This window comes from Cydia fagiglandana, chromosome 13 (genome assembly GCF_963556715.1).
Source record: "Cydia fagiglandana chromosome 13, ilCydFagi1.1, whole genome shotgun sequence".
In the NCBI taxonomy this organism is placed as follows: domain Eukaryota; kingdom Metazoa; phylum Arthropoda; class Insecta; order Lepidoptera; family Tortricidae; genus Cydia; species Cydia fagiglandana.
The window spans coordinates 18,571,080-18,585,356 of NC_085944.1; positions in this window are offsets into that span (position 1 = coordinate 18,571,080).

Sequence of the window (14,277 nt, forward strand, 5' to 3'; positions counted from 1 at the left end):
AAAGCTGTATACAGGCTGTATTGTAGTATCACTTGGCACTTTTAGCTGTATAAAAGTATCTGTCAACTCCGTTTTAAAACTTTAAGTGTTGTGAAACACTACAAGCTAATTTTATGATAAGAGCTGTATACGGGCTGTATTGTAGTATCACTTGGCACTTGTAGCTGTACAAATTTATCTGTCAACCCCGTTTTAAAGCTATTTCTTATGGCGTAATTTTACTCTCCTATAAGAATAGTAGTTGTATAACTTCTGTCTGTAAGGGTATTATAAAACTAAACGAATAAATGGCAGCTATAGACAGCATTTTTCTGTATTACTGACAGAGTCGCTTATTTCGGCGTAATTTTACACTCGTATAAGTATATATTTCGACCACGAAAATAAAAAATTGTAATGAACAAGATTAATAATTTAGAAAATTATGAAATGGAACGAATAATAGACATTTGGACCTAAGGGTTTTTTTATTTGTTATACGGATCTCTAAAGAGACTTATAACTTATGTACGGAGAACCGAAATACAGCCAAATGAATACAAATCTTCTATTCTAAAGCTGTTTTAATTACAAAAGCTGTAAATGACACTCCATTTATTACACAGCACAGCTACTAAGATTATAATGCTCTCCAACTACAGGATAGTTGCTTAAGCTGTTTAAAATTTGTCGCCATTTTACAATGAAAAAAAAAGTATTTGTAAATATAATTAAGGAAATACTTGCAAATATTAAGCAGACTAACATCGTGTTATGATTACCAGCTAAAATAAATTAACTTTAGCCTTAGAATTAATATTTATATAACTTTTTGATATTCTAACCTTAAAAACAAACACTAACTTTCCCGATTTTTTATATTTTCCTTATGGTTTCTCTTTGTTATTTTGCAGGCGCGTGAATATTTTGCCAGAAAAGATACATAGGTTCACAGTAAATAATAATCGGCACTTACAAATAGTATAATATTCCACTTAAGTCCTCTATAATATTTACTTTTACTTTTACCATCCACTATAACACTTTATTGTCGCCATTACTATATTACGAATGAACAAGATTAAGACATTTTAGTTTCCTAAATGATTATTATTCTCTTGTAATCATTTTTAAAAACTCATTTAAAACTCATATTCTTATATCGTACTTATAAGAGATTATCTGTAGTGTTAAGGTTTCCTGTTACACCGAAATATAGCTGTAATGCAGATATTATGCAGCTTATGTATAGCTTATACAGCTACTCTACAGCTCTAATAACGCGAAAGGCTGTATAATTTGGGCCCTTTTTTAACTTATAAGGGCTGTATAAGCGCTTATACAGCCTTTGTACAGCCTAACTGTACAGCTTATAGTATACAAATAAACTTCAATACAGCTTATATACAGCTTGCAATGCTACTTGGGTTGTACCTCGAGATTGATTGGAAAAATCTACGATATAAAATAAAATCGTTTTGTGTCATATTTTCAGCCCATAGGGCAGATGCCCCTTTTTGGTTAGTAAATAGATATTAGACACCTATAATATTAAAATATTTATTTTTTAAAGAGTTTGTAATGATATACATATAACTAATAAATTTATGTATTTTAAATTAAGTTTAATAGAATAAATGGCTAAAACTGAGTGGCGACAACTGGCGCATCTGCCCTATTTCATCTATTTGCATAAGCGTAACTACTAGCCAAAATAGGGGGAGGCCTTTGCCCAGCAGTGGGACATTATAATCTCCCAATAATAAATAATAATAATAACGCTGTTACCTTTTGGATTTCACGGGCCTATAAATCCCGGTCTTTTGATAGGCTTGCGTGGGGATATAGATCCAACACGTAGAGGCCCCTTGGAGAGCTTTAATGTCATGTAGAACAATTATTACACGTTAAAACAACCGTCCAACAGATATATACTCTGTATCTTTATTTATTTACATAAAAGTAAACAACATCTATCCTCAAATGGCACCTTGAGCCAATTGAGGGTAGATGAAAACATATTATGTATTACACGATCAATTAAAGTCAGTTCTTTCAGTGATTGATTCAGGCGGTTTTGTATTTGGTAGGTTAACCAATAAATCTTAAGTATAAGTAATAAAATAACTACCCGAAAATGTATTTTTTTTTGTTTTGTTTACCTTTATTTAAATACCTAAAGATACACGGCGCGATTCGGAAAGTGAATTAGAGATTAACTAGATACGATATAGTAAAGATATGTGACGTCGCGGCGGCGCCAGCCGCCATAAGGTACCTTTTTCCGTGGAACGTCACATATCTTTACTATTTCATATCTAGTGCATCTCTTATTCATTTCCCGAATTGAGCCGACAGAGTACAGACATAAGTACCTTATATTTTAATAAGCTGCAACAGAACAAATATTTAATGTCCATTACTTTTTATTCTTATTACCCGCAACTGAATATGTATGTACAAAAGCATAATTTATCTCATTATAGACAGCCAGTAAAAACAATTCTAGCCTAATTATAAAACGTTTATAAAACTCATGAGGCTTCCATAAAATTTTAAAGCGATGTACTAACTACAACGTAACCCTTCGACCCTCAAACACGTCAACTGACGCGCGCGGCTACAACACAAAATCAACCTTCGTGCATTCGGACAAGGTTTATAATGCCGCGCCGCGCACGATAGGCTCAGTGTTCAAAGGGTTAATAGGCCGTCGATGAATCTTATGTCTCGGTAATTAGGCTGCAAATTGTTTGATACAGGTGAGGGCGATGGTACGCTCAAAGGGACCGCGGCATGAAGATTTGCCCCACAAAATGTCAACAATGTACGGACACCGACAAAGGGACGCGAATGTAGATTACCTCTGTTAGAGCCCGCATTATGAAGCAAGTCTATCAAATGAAAGCTGCGGTTTGATAGCCTTCTAGCCTAGTCGATGGTGACTTTGCTTACAAAGTAGGTCTCGGGTTCGAATCCTGTACGGATATGATGGTTGTTCTTGTCTACGTGTAGGGATTGCAATCCGGTCCGGCGGATCCGGTAATCCGGCCGGATCCGGCACATTTTACATGATACCGGATCCGGCAAAATTCACCGGATCCGGTCCCGGATCCGGTAAAGTGAAATAAAGCGCTAAAATATAAAATAACAGCTTAAAACACTGCTAAAATTTAAAAGTTGTCGCCAGTATTCGAATTTTCTCGCTCGCAAACAGCAACACAACAACTTGTTTGTTAGTTGACGCCAGTCTTCTAGCCGACGAAATATGTGTCGTGAGATTTCCGTGCACCGTAAGTACTGGATTGGTTTATATTCAATTTATTGTGTTGTTACATTGTAATTTAATGTACATGTTCTTTCGTTTTATTTTGTACTTATAATAAGTGTTACCTGCATTTAAAATATAATGAATAAATATTTATAAAATTAAATAGAGAAATATATGTTGACTTTTGACGACCGGTCTGACCTAGCCAGTGGGTAGTGATCCTGCCTGTGGAGCCGCGATCCTGGGTTTTCGAATCCCGGTAAGGACAATTATTTGTGTGATGAGCACAGATATTTGTTCCTGAGTCATGGTTGCTTTCTATGTATTTAATTTTAAGTATTTGTATATTATATATCGTTGTCTGAGTACCAACAACACAAGCTTTCTTGAGCTTACCGTGGGGCTTAGTCAATTTTTGTAAAAATGTCCTATAATATTTATTTATTATTATTATTTATATGTTATTTTGTTATTATTATGCTACTAAATGTACTTGTATAGGTATACACGTTTATTGATTTTGTTTGCTATAACTAAAATGGTTGAATTGAGAGCACCTTTTTGTTGGAAATGTGGGTTGGGCTAAAGATATTTTAAGAGAAAAAGAACATTTTATTTGTGGTTAAGTAATGAAAACGTTGATTTTTGAAACTTAAAACAGCCGTCATCGAATTAAACTGTTGTGAGACATACTAACATTGAATAATTTACGGTTTAGACTCACTTGTTTTTAGTCACTCGCGCGACATGTTTCGGAGAGCCTAGGTCTCCTGTTAAGACACCTGTTTTATTAATCCATTAAAAAATATCCTTAACTTCGCATATAAAGCTAAAAACATGATAAAATACGTGACTTGATGAATTTTTTATCCGCAATACCAATCCGGCCGGATCCGGACGGATCCGCCGGATTGAGGCCAAAATCCGGCCGGATCCGGCCGGATTCAAAACCAGTCCGGATTGCAATCCCTATCTACGTGACAGCGTGACAAAACGGCGTCCGTCACTTTCTATCCCACGGTGTTAAACAGTGATAGTTATTTTATCATGTGGATAAAGATGGATAAAGCTATCCGTAATACGCCGGCTGGAAAGATTATTTGTCTGATAACTTGATAAGCAAACATATTATTTGTACCTGAGTCATGGATATTTTTTATGCATTTTAGTGCTATTAGCTTCTGTCAGCGACTTCGTGGAGTCGTTTAAGCGTGAAGAGGTAACAAATATTAGACAGACAGAATTACTTTCGCATTTATATTATATATATATATATATATATATATAGTAGGGATTTTTGTGTAAGCCCGGGTTGTAATATTATTAATTGATTTACTATTTTGTTTTTCCGGGAGCTCGGCGTCAGTGAAAACTGGCGTGATTTCCGCGCAGGACCGAGTAAAATGGCGTGCTCTTGTGTCGGAGGCCAAGACTCATTTTGGGTCATCGCTAGGGTTGCCAACCGTACTATATTATATAGTATTGTACTATATTTTGGCTCTCTATACTATGTACTTTTGGAAAAATATATAGTACGCTAAAATACTATATTTCCGATTAAACATATATTACACTCATGTTTAGTATTTTATCTAAAAGTACTAGGTATATTTTTTTGAAATGTACTATATTTTAGATGCCTTATTCTGGAAAATACTGTATTTCACCAAAAAAAGTTGGCAACCCTAGTCATCGCGCCAAACTAGTAGAAGTAGTTATTTTGCACCCTCTATTAAGAAGCGATCAGTGGTCGCGACCAATACAAGGCGCAGGTCGGGCCGCGGCCGCCACGCTTATTTCAGAGTAATCAGTTAATTGTGTGCCTTAACAAGCGCCGCCACCGGTTTTACACTCAGGAGCAGTGAAATCTGGTCACTTTACAGATATTACCGAGCAAAGTGTCCCGTGTACTTTTGATCTGGAGGTGTGAACGTGTCAGGAGAGTCTTGATTTTTTACATTTTGGATGACATCCGTCACGTCAATCTATCTATATAGGGACCGTGCGCCTTGGAGGGGTCGGGGGTGCGTGGGAGGGAGGGGAAATCTTGTTGCCTGAATCTAGAGTCCCGTTTTTACCCTTTGGATAAGGGACCCTAAAACGACAACAAAAAACATCGGCTCATTTAGCACAATCAAACACAGAAGTAGGTAGGTACGCCTATGTTAGTCAACTTTCACTAAACCATGAAATGGATATGTAATCTTATACCGGGTGTGGCCTGTAATATGAGCAAAAAAATAAACTGTAGGCTGTACTCCTCATACTGACTAACATTTGTTCAGCGACTTTTAAAAATAACTTGTGGTTTGATTTTTAATACACTTTAAAGTTTATTCTAAGACGCAATGTATTGCGAATTTTGTTTTGTTTAAGGCGTGACAAGCAACGTCAATCACAATGATATGGCGTGGCGATGGCGTCCATTGAAGATAAAATTTATTTTGTATGAAAAATAGGGAGTCTAAATAATTCATAATTTTTAAAAGTTGTAGAAAAAAAGTGTCACCGTTGAGGAGTACAATCTATGTTTTAATTATTTGCTCATGTTACAGGCCACACCCGGTATAAAATTTGATCCATAACAAATACAGTTTTCCAGCTAATCGTGTTTACCTACTTTACCTAAGTATGCCATTGGTTGATTCCCCCAGCAAAATGCTAAGAACTAGATATGCGTGATATATTATTGTCGAGTTTAAACAACTGTCGTGAGTCGTCGTAGTGCATAAAGCTAATTTTACGGTTTCGCTATACGTTTCGGTGTATGATGTACCTCCAAAAATTTATGATTTCCGTCAGAAAAAATAATATTTAATGGAATGGAGGACTCGTTATTAAAAAAATCCTGATTTCTGCTTACTAAGAAAATATTATTGAAATCCTATTTAATCACAGGCCTCACCTTGTATATTAAATTAACATTAATATTCTGTAGGAAAGTATGGTTGAATTTTAATTAAGCATAGTAAAACTTAAATTAGAGTTAAATAATATTCTTATAATTAAGAACGTCTTAAATTAAATTAGCAAGCCTATACATACCTAATGCGGATCAAATTTTATGAGATGAGGTGAGACCACCTTTGAAGAATACAATTTAATTCAATGAGTATATATTTTAGCGATTCGATACAGTAATTAAAGAAAGGGTCCCTAATTGAATCGACTTACGAATTTTAGGGTTCTGTAGTGAAAAGGGCAAAAAATTGAACCCTTATATCTAGTTTCGTCATGTCCGTCCATCTGTTGTTTATATAAATCCACTTACCTAATTAGATTATCAGGTAATACCTAGATTAAACTGTATAAACGGTTAACTTCGAGTTAGTTGGCTAACCCTGGAACTCGTAAGTGGCCCTCAGTGGCTTTTAGGCCAGCCACATTAATATACCAATACAGATTACAACTAGCTTAGCAATAGGTGCACGGATGTAATAGGTAATATCTCGGACTACATTCTAAAGTGTTGGATGATAGGTCGTGATATAGCAGATTTTTTATTTTAAAGGTTACACAAACACAAATCTGGCCGCCGCCATACAATCGAAATTAAGGCTGACTCACGCTAGACCGGGCTGGGGCCCGGCCGGAGCTTCGTTTTCTATGGAAAGCACCACCATTATAGAAAATGACGCGTCGGACGCCTCAGATCGGGCTCGGCCCGGCCCGGTCTAGCGTGAACCATCCTTAAACGCTCTCGTTTTAAATCGACTTGAAGTGGTGAAATGACATGAAACTTGGCATGTACCTACTATATCTATAATCTGTAGGTAATATATCTGGTACTAGTTTTCATTGTTAGGGATTGTAACAAAGAAAATAGGGCGAGGAAAAGTTTGACATGCTTAACTTCTACACGCTTTATTTTGTAATAGAATGCGATGAGGTCTCCCATCTTCCATCATTTATAAAATCAACGATACTGCAAAACATCTTAAAATACATGAACATCGCCTCTGCCTCGGCAATTAGAAATTCGCATAAATTAACATGAGTTCGCGCTGCGCATATTCAATTATGTTTGGATTAAAAGAACATAAGCAATTAGGAATAAAGATGATGCAAGAGTATTATTTGCTGAGTTCTAATAATTCATATCACGTTACCGAGAGTTCGTCTCAGAAGACCAGTATACGTAAGAGTTTTTTCAGACTGTACGATCCGATAACTGATGTTGAATGACCCTTGAAGAAAGACAGTTTGGTTTGACGTACTGTAAATAAATGTATTTTCTTTCTTGTAGGATTCGGTAGATAAGATAAGACCTTTATTTGCATACCAGTATTGTTACATATAGGTTACATAATGGACCCTGGAAGGGTATAACAAAACATTGTTCATTAACTACTTATTACTAATTCTAACCAAGAACAAAAAATATTGTGAGTCAATAAAAAATAACTTACGGCTCGATTCGGAAAATGAATTAGATTTCTACTAGACTTCAACTAAGTTACGATACGGATAATTTAAAGCTATTTGTAAGATAGATATGTCAAATTTGACGTTTCCGCGATTCTGGAGGTCCTCTTGAACGATTTCGACAAGTTATGACTTAGATATCCAAGTCACATCTAGTCGATATCTAATGTAGATCTAGTTGATCTCTATATCGTCTCAAGATCTTGTGATTATCTCGTTTCCCGAATACGCGTGCTGGTATTTGCATACCAGTATGTTACATATAGGTTACATAATGGACCCTGGAAGGGTATAACAAAACATTGTTCATTAACTACTTATTACTAATTCCAACCAAGAACAAAAAATATTTTAAGTTAATAAAAAATAACTTAGATTCTCACGTCATTCACCTTTCGGCCAGAAGTCCGCGCTTGCGATGAAATGTGTACATAATAATATCTAAGTATTACTTACTAGAAACTACACCAATCGTCTCAGCTATCTGGCAAAGCTGATTATTGAATATCCTTTTCTGAATTGCACCCAGTTGCTGACAGGGACCACACACAGCGCGGGCGGTGTCATAAAATGCGATATTTAGCCGTTAATGGTCATAACGCGGCCGCTGTGACAAGTGGACTCATTATGGTAAGATTCTTGATTAAAAAAAGGCTCGCTTCTGGTTTTATAGCGTAGGACCTACATTAGTGGGTTGTATTACCTAGTTGCTATAATTGTGATACATAACTATATATGTGTACCTACCTGCTATGTCCTGTATCGAGCGAAGGCATGCTTTAGCGACCGACCATCTTCTTCTTCTTCCTCGCGTTATCCCGGCATTTAGCCACGGCTCATGAGAGCCTGGGGTCCGCTTGACAACTAAGGTATGTTGGGGTAATGCCGGACGGATTTGGGACTAATTCAGAGCTCGCGAAATATTTTTTTTTCTCGACCTCAGTACGTGTCAGCTTCTAGAAATCTGTTGCAAATCGTTAAATAATAACCGAAGTTTAAGCCTGAATATTGACAACCTTCAATGTTCAACGGTTTCAGTTTTATACGAGTGTATAAAACTGTTAGATGACATATTTTTATTCGATGAATTTGTCATCCCGGGAGAACATCGGATGGCGAAAAAAAACCGCTTCTAATGCTCAGATAATAAGGTATCTAAAAGAGTATATCCGATATTAAACCTACTCCAACGTATATGAATTTCAGCCACGAATATCTCGAAATTCCCATGATTTGACGTAGGCACTAATTTTTACGAAAGCGACTGCCATCTGACCTTCCAACCCAAAGGGGAAACTAGGGTCTTATTGGGATTAGTCCGGTTTCCTCACCATGTTTTCCTTCACCGAAAAGCGACTGGAAAATATCAAATAATATTTCGTACATAAGTTCCGAAAAACTCATTGGTACGAGCCGGGGTAAACCCGCGACCTCCGGATTGAAAGTCGCACGCTCTTACCGCTAGGCCACCAGCACTCCGACCATACAACAGGAAAAATTAGGCAGACTAATTTGAATCAACGTCGGAGGTTTGAGAACTTAGAATTGATAACGAAACAAAAGAAACTCTGTTCCATTTAATAATGATTTAAATTTAATTGAAGTTAATATTAATAGGTACATACTATTAGGTTTTAGTACCGTAGGACGCTAGATGATATGAGTCATCATAATGACCACACTTCTACTTCGTAATTCGTATCAAAAACATATAGCATTTTAAACGCAAAAAGTGATAACTAATATACCGATTTGGTTACCTACTTACCCTCAAAAAACATTTTGTAGACCTGAATATTTAAATCAAACATCATCAGACTAATGACAAAGTGATGAATATGCATAACCCTTTGAAAGCATTTACAATTTAATAATTAACACCCAGATAATCGTAACTATACAGGGTGAGCGAGCGATATCGAAAAATGCCGGTATGTATGACAGTATAGTCTTAGCTCAGCAGGCCTGGCAAAGGAGTATGTAAACATCTTTGACGTCGACTGGCTGGCTTTTGAACGCGAGCTAATAAAACTTTTTCTTCCTCACCCATTTACATTAAACACCCATTAAACTCGTTTTGTACACATATTTAATTACACAAACGTGTATTAGGGGGTACTTGCTGGGATGTCAGACTTTCCGTAACCACAGCTAATGCAACTCAGCTGAAACGTGGGATTTTAAGGTAAAAACATTGAAATTATATCACGGTAGACCCGTTTGTGTATCTCAATATTAAACACCCTGTATAAAATTTACTACAGTGCATGCATTTTTATAGCACAAAAGCATCTTCGCAACACTTTTTACATAACCCTTTTAGATACTTAACAAAAGAACGACGAAACCCTTCAATCGCAATCAATGCATCTATTATAGTTTATGAATATGCAAAAATAACAATTAAAATCAATCGATGGTCTACAATCTACATTATCGACTGTCATCTTGCTATCATTAACTTTCCTTTTGTTACTTTTGGCGCACCCTTCAGTATCGTAAGATTATTACACCTGGTTTTTAGGGTTCCGTACCTCAAAAGGAAAAAAACGGAACCCTTATAGGATCACTCGAGTTTCTGTCTGTCTGTCCGTCTGTCACAGCCTATTTTCTCGGAAACTACTAGAACAATTAAGTTGGGTACAGATATATAAATTAGTGACCCAAAAACGGACATGTAACGAAAATTTGGGGGGTAAGTAAATGAGAAAATTAAAAAATAAAGTTTTTCATACTACTTATATCGTGTTATATGTCAAATAAAAGAGCTCATTTTGAGAATTTTAAATATAAATATATATTTTTCTAAATATATAGGTTGGAAGTTATTTAAGAAAATAGCTAAAAATGAATCCGAAACTACCTACTGGATCTAGAATTTTGAAAAAAATACACAAAATAGTTCTTTACCTATAGGTGACAGGAAAACTTATGAGAAATGTGCAGTCAAGCGTGAGTCGGACTTAACCCTTCGTATGTATAAGCACTCAGTGCGTACGAATTTAAACCTATTGTATTAATTAAACATAGGATTTTAATTCGTGCGCACTGGTCAGTGCTTAGACAGATGAAAGGTTAATGTACGGAACCCTTGGAACGCGAGTCCGACTCGCACTTGGCCGGTTTTTATGATTAAGTATTTGTTACTCTGATTCTTGCAATCGTTACTTGATAAAGTTAGGTAATAGCTAAAAATAAACAGCACTTTCCAGAAAGCTCACTAGATGGCGGCATTAGATAAAAATAAATATGCCTAAAATTATTTTATCATTCGATCGCTGTAAGTACCTACTTCAGTGCCTATCCCAATACCTACCCTAATAGCATTTTCTTGTAGGGATTTTGTTGGGCCTTTGTTTACGTATTAGTTGGGCAACCGTTATATTTGGCCGTACGATTTGCTGGAGGGCCCTCGACAAAGGCCCTCCCGAAGATTCCCAACAGAGGGCCATAAGAGTATTTTTTTCGCAGGGCCTATTTAAATAAATCATACAATTATTCAACGGTGGTGGTTTTGGTTGGGCCGTGGTTGGGCCTATACACATTTGTTTGGTGGTTGGTTAATCGTTACATTTGGCCGTACGATTTGCTGGAGGGCCCTCGACAAAGGCCCTCCCGAAGATTCCCAACAGAGGGCCATTAGAGTAATTTTTTCGTTGGGCCTATTTAAATAAATCATACAATTATTAAACGGTGGTGGTTTTGGTTGGGCCGTGGTTGGGCCTATACACATTTGTTTGATGGTTGGTTAATTGTTACATTTGGCCGTATGGCTTGCTGTAGGGCCAACTGCAAAAAATTAAAAAAGGGCAATTTTTTCGTTGTGCTTCTGTTTGCAAATTCAATAATTACCCAACGGCAAGTCAGGTAGGTCGGTAGATAGTCGCGCACCAGGTTGAAGGCCCAACACAGCTTGTCCCACAAAGGGCCTACATTGTAACTTTAACGTTGGGCCTTGTGTAGGATTCTTACAATACTACCGTAGGTAAATAGTTGTGTAATTTATAGTGGGCCTACAGTCTAATTATGTAATGGGCTTTTGTTTACGAGTCCTACAGTTACCCTACGTTAGGTAAGTGGTTGTGTAATACGACGTTGGGCCTTTGCTGATAAATATTACAATTACACTACGGTAGGCATTGGTTGTATCCACATGAAGGCCCTAGGCAGCAGTTGTTTGTTAATCTTCTCTGTATCGTTCCAATTTTAGTATATATGTACTGCCGAAGCCACACTACACACTACACACTCACACTACACACACTACACACACACACACTACACTAACACTATATATACTAACCGCACTTCGAAACTTCGTAAGCGAGATTTATGTTTTTTGAGATTTAAATTGAGAAAATGTTGGTAAAATACAATTTTTTAAATTTATCTATAAATTTTATAGTTATATCTATTAGATTTATAAGTTACTTTTAAAAAATATTATGATTATATCCGGAATAATCGAGAATATAACTATAACTTCGATGTTTGGAGACAGTAACGTCATCTAGTGACGCCACAAGCAAACTCAACTGGTAGCTATTTTGATGACGTCACGCAGCCTCTGGCCTCTGTTAAAATGCTCGTGTGATATTTATTTGTTTGTTTATGGTGTTATACTCTGTCAAGCCATTTCCGTCATTAGAAAAGAGCGACTAAAAAATGTAGGCGTGAAGGGTTATCATCCCATAGAAAATTTGAATTTCGCGACCTTTTCTAGTGACAAACTTGCTTGACCGGCTATAGTTATAAATGCGATATTTGTCCTCACTGGGCCATCAAATGATATCGTTGATTAGCCAACAGTACTAAAATACACAAAGGCCCATTGTTGGGCTTCAGTGCCACAGCCAATGTTGGTAAATGCGATATTTGTGCTCACTGGGCCAACGAATGTTATCGTTGTTTAGCCACCGGTACCAAAATACACAAAGGCCCATTGTTAGGCGTCAGTGCCACAGCCAATGTTGGTAAATGCGATATTTGTCATCATTGGGCCATCGGATGATATCGTTGACTAGCCAACGTTACCAAAATACACAAAGGCCCATTGTTGGGCATCCGTGCCACAGCCAATGTTGGTAAATGCGGTATTCGTCACCATTGGGCCAACGAATGTTATCGTTGTTTAGCGAACGGTAGCAAAATACACAAAGGCCCATTGTTGGGCATCAATGCTACAGCCAATGTTGGCAAATGCGATATTTGTCGTCATTGGGCCATCGTATGATATCGTTGATTAGCCAACGTTACCAAAATAAACAAAGGCCCATTGTTGGGCATCAGTGCCACAGCCAATGTTGGTAAATGCGATATTTGTCATCAATGGGCCATCGGATGATATCGTTGATTATCCAACGTTACCAAAATACACAAAGGCCCATTGTTGGGCATCAATGCTGCAGCCAATGTTGGTAAATGCAATATTTGTCGTCATTGGGCCATGGGATGATATCGTTGATTAGCCAACGTTACCAAAATAAACACAGGCCCATTGTTGGGCATCTGTGCCACAGCCAATGTTGGTAAATGCGATATATGTCATCATTGGGCCATCGGATGACATCGTTGATTAGCCAACGTTACCAAAATACACAAAGGCCCATTGTTGGGCTTCAGTGCCACTGCCAATGTTGGTAAATGCGATATTTATCGTCATTGGGCCATCGGATGATATCGTTGATTAGCCAACGTTACCAAAATACACAAAGGCCCATTGTTGGGCATCAGTGCCACAGCCAATGTTGGTAAATGCGATATTTGTCATCATTGGGCCATCGGATGATATCGTTGATTAGCCAACGTTACCAAAATACACAAAGGCCCATTGTTGGGCTTCAGTGCCACTGCCAATGTTGGTAAATGCGATATTTATCGTCATTGGGCCATCGGATGATATCGTTGATTAGCCAACGTTACCAAAATACACAAAGGCCCATTGTTGGGCATCCGTGCCACAGCCAATGTTGGTAAATGCGATATTCGTCACCACTGGGCCAACGAATGTTATCGTTGTTTAGCGAACGGTAGCAAAATACACAAAGGCCCATTGTTGGGCATCACTGCCACTGCCAATGTTGGTAAATGCGATATTTGTCATCATTGGGCCATCGGATGATATTGTTGATTAGCCAACGTTACCAAAATAAACAAAGGCCCGTTGTTGGGCATCAATGCTACAGCCAATGTTGGTAAATGCGATATTTGTCGTCATTGGGCCATCGGATGATATCGTTGATTAGCCAACAGATTCAGATTCAGATTCAGATTCAGATATTTATTAATAAAATTTAGTATTTTACAGGTCATTTTACAATAGTATAAATAATTAAATTACATTAAATTATTGCTAATTATTAATTTATATACATTTTACATTTTTTTTTTTATGTGGTTGGGATGGCTGCCCTACTGACAAAGTCGTCAACAGTATAACACGCCAGTTCAGTTAAAAGTGTTTTGAGTTTTTTATCGAATGTTGTATCGCATGATTCAACTATTTCGGTAGGAAGCGAGTTGTACAATTTTGCCCCAACAACAGCGAGTGACTTTCTAGATTTTGCTAGTTTACATTGCGGGACAATTAAGAGGGGTCTCCG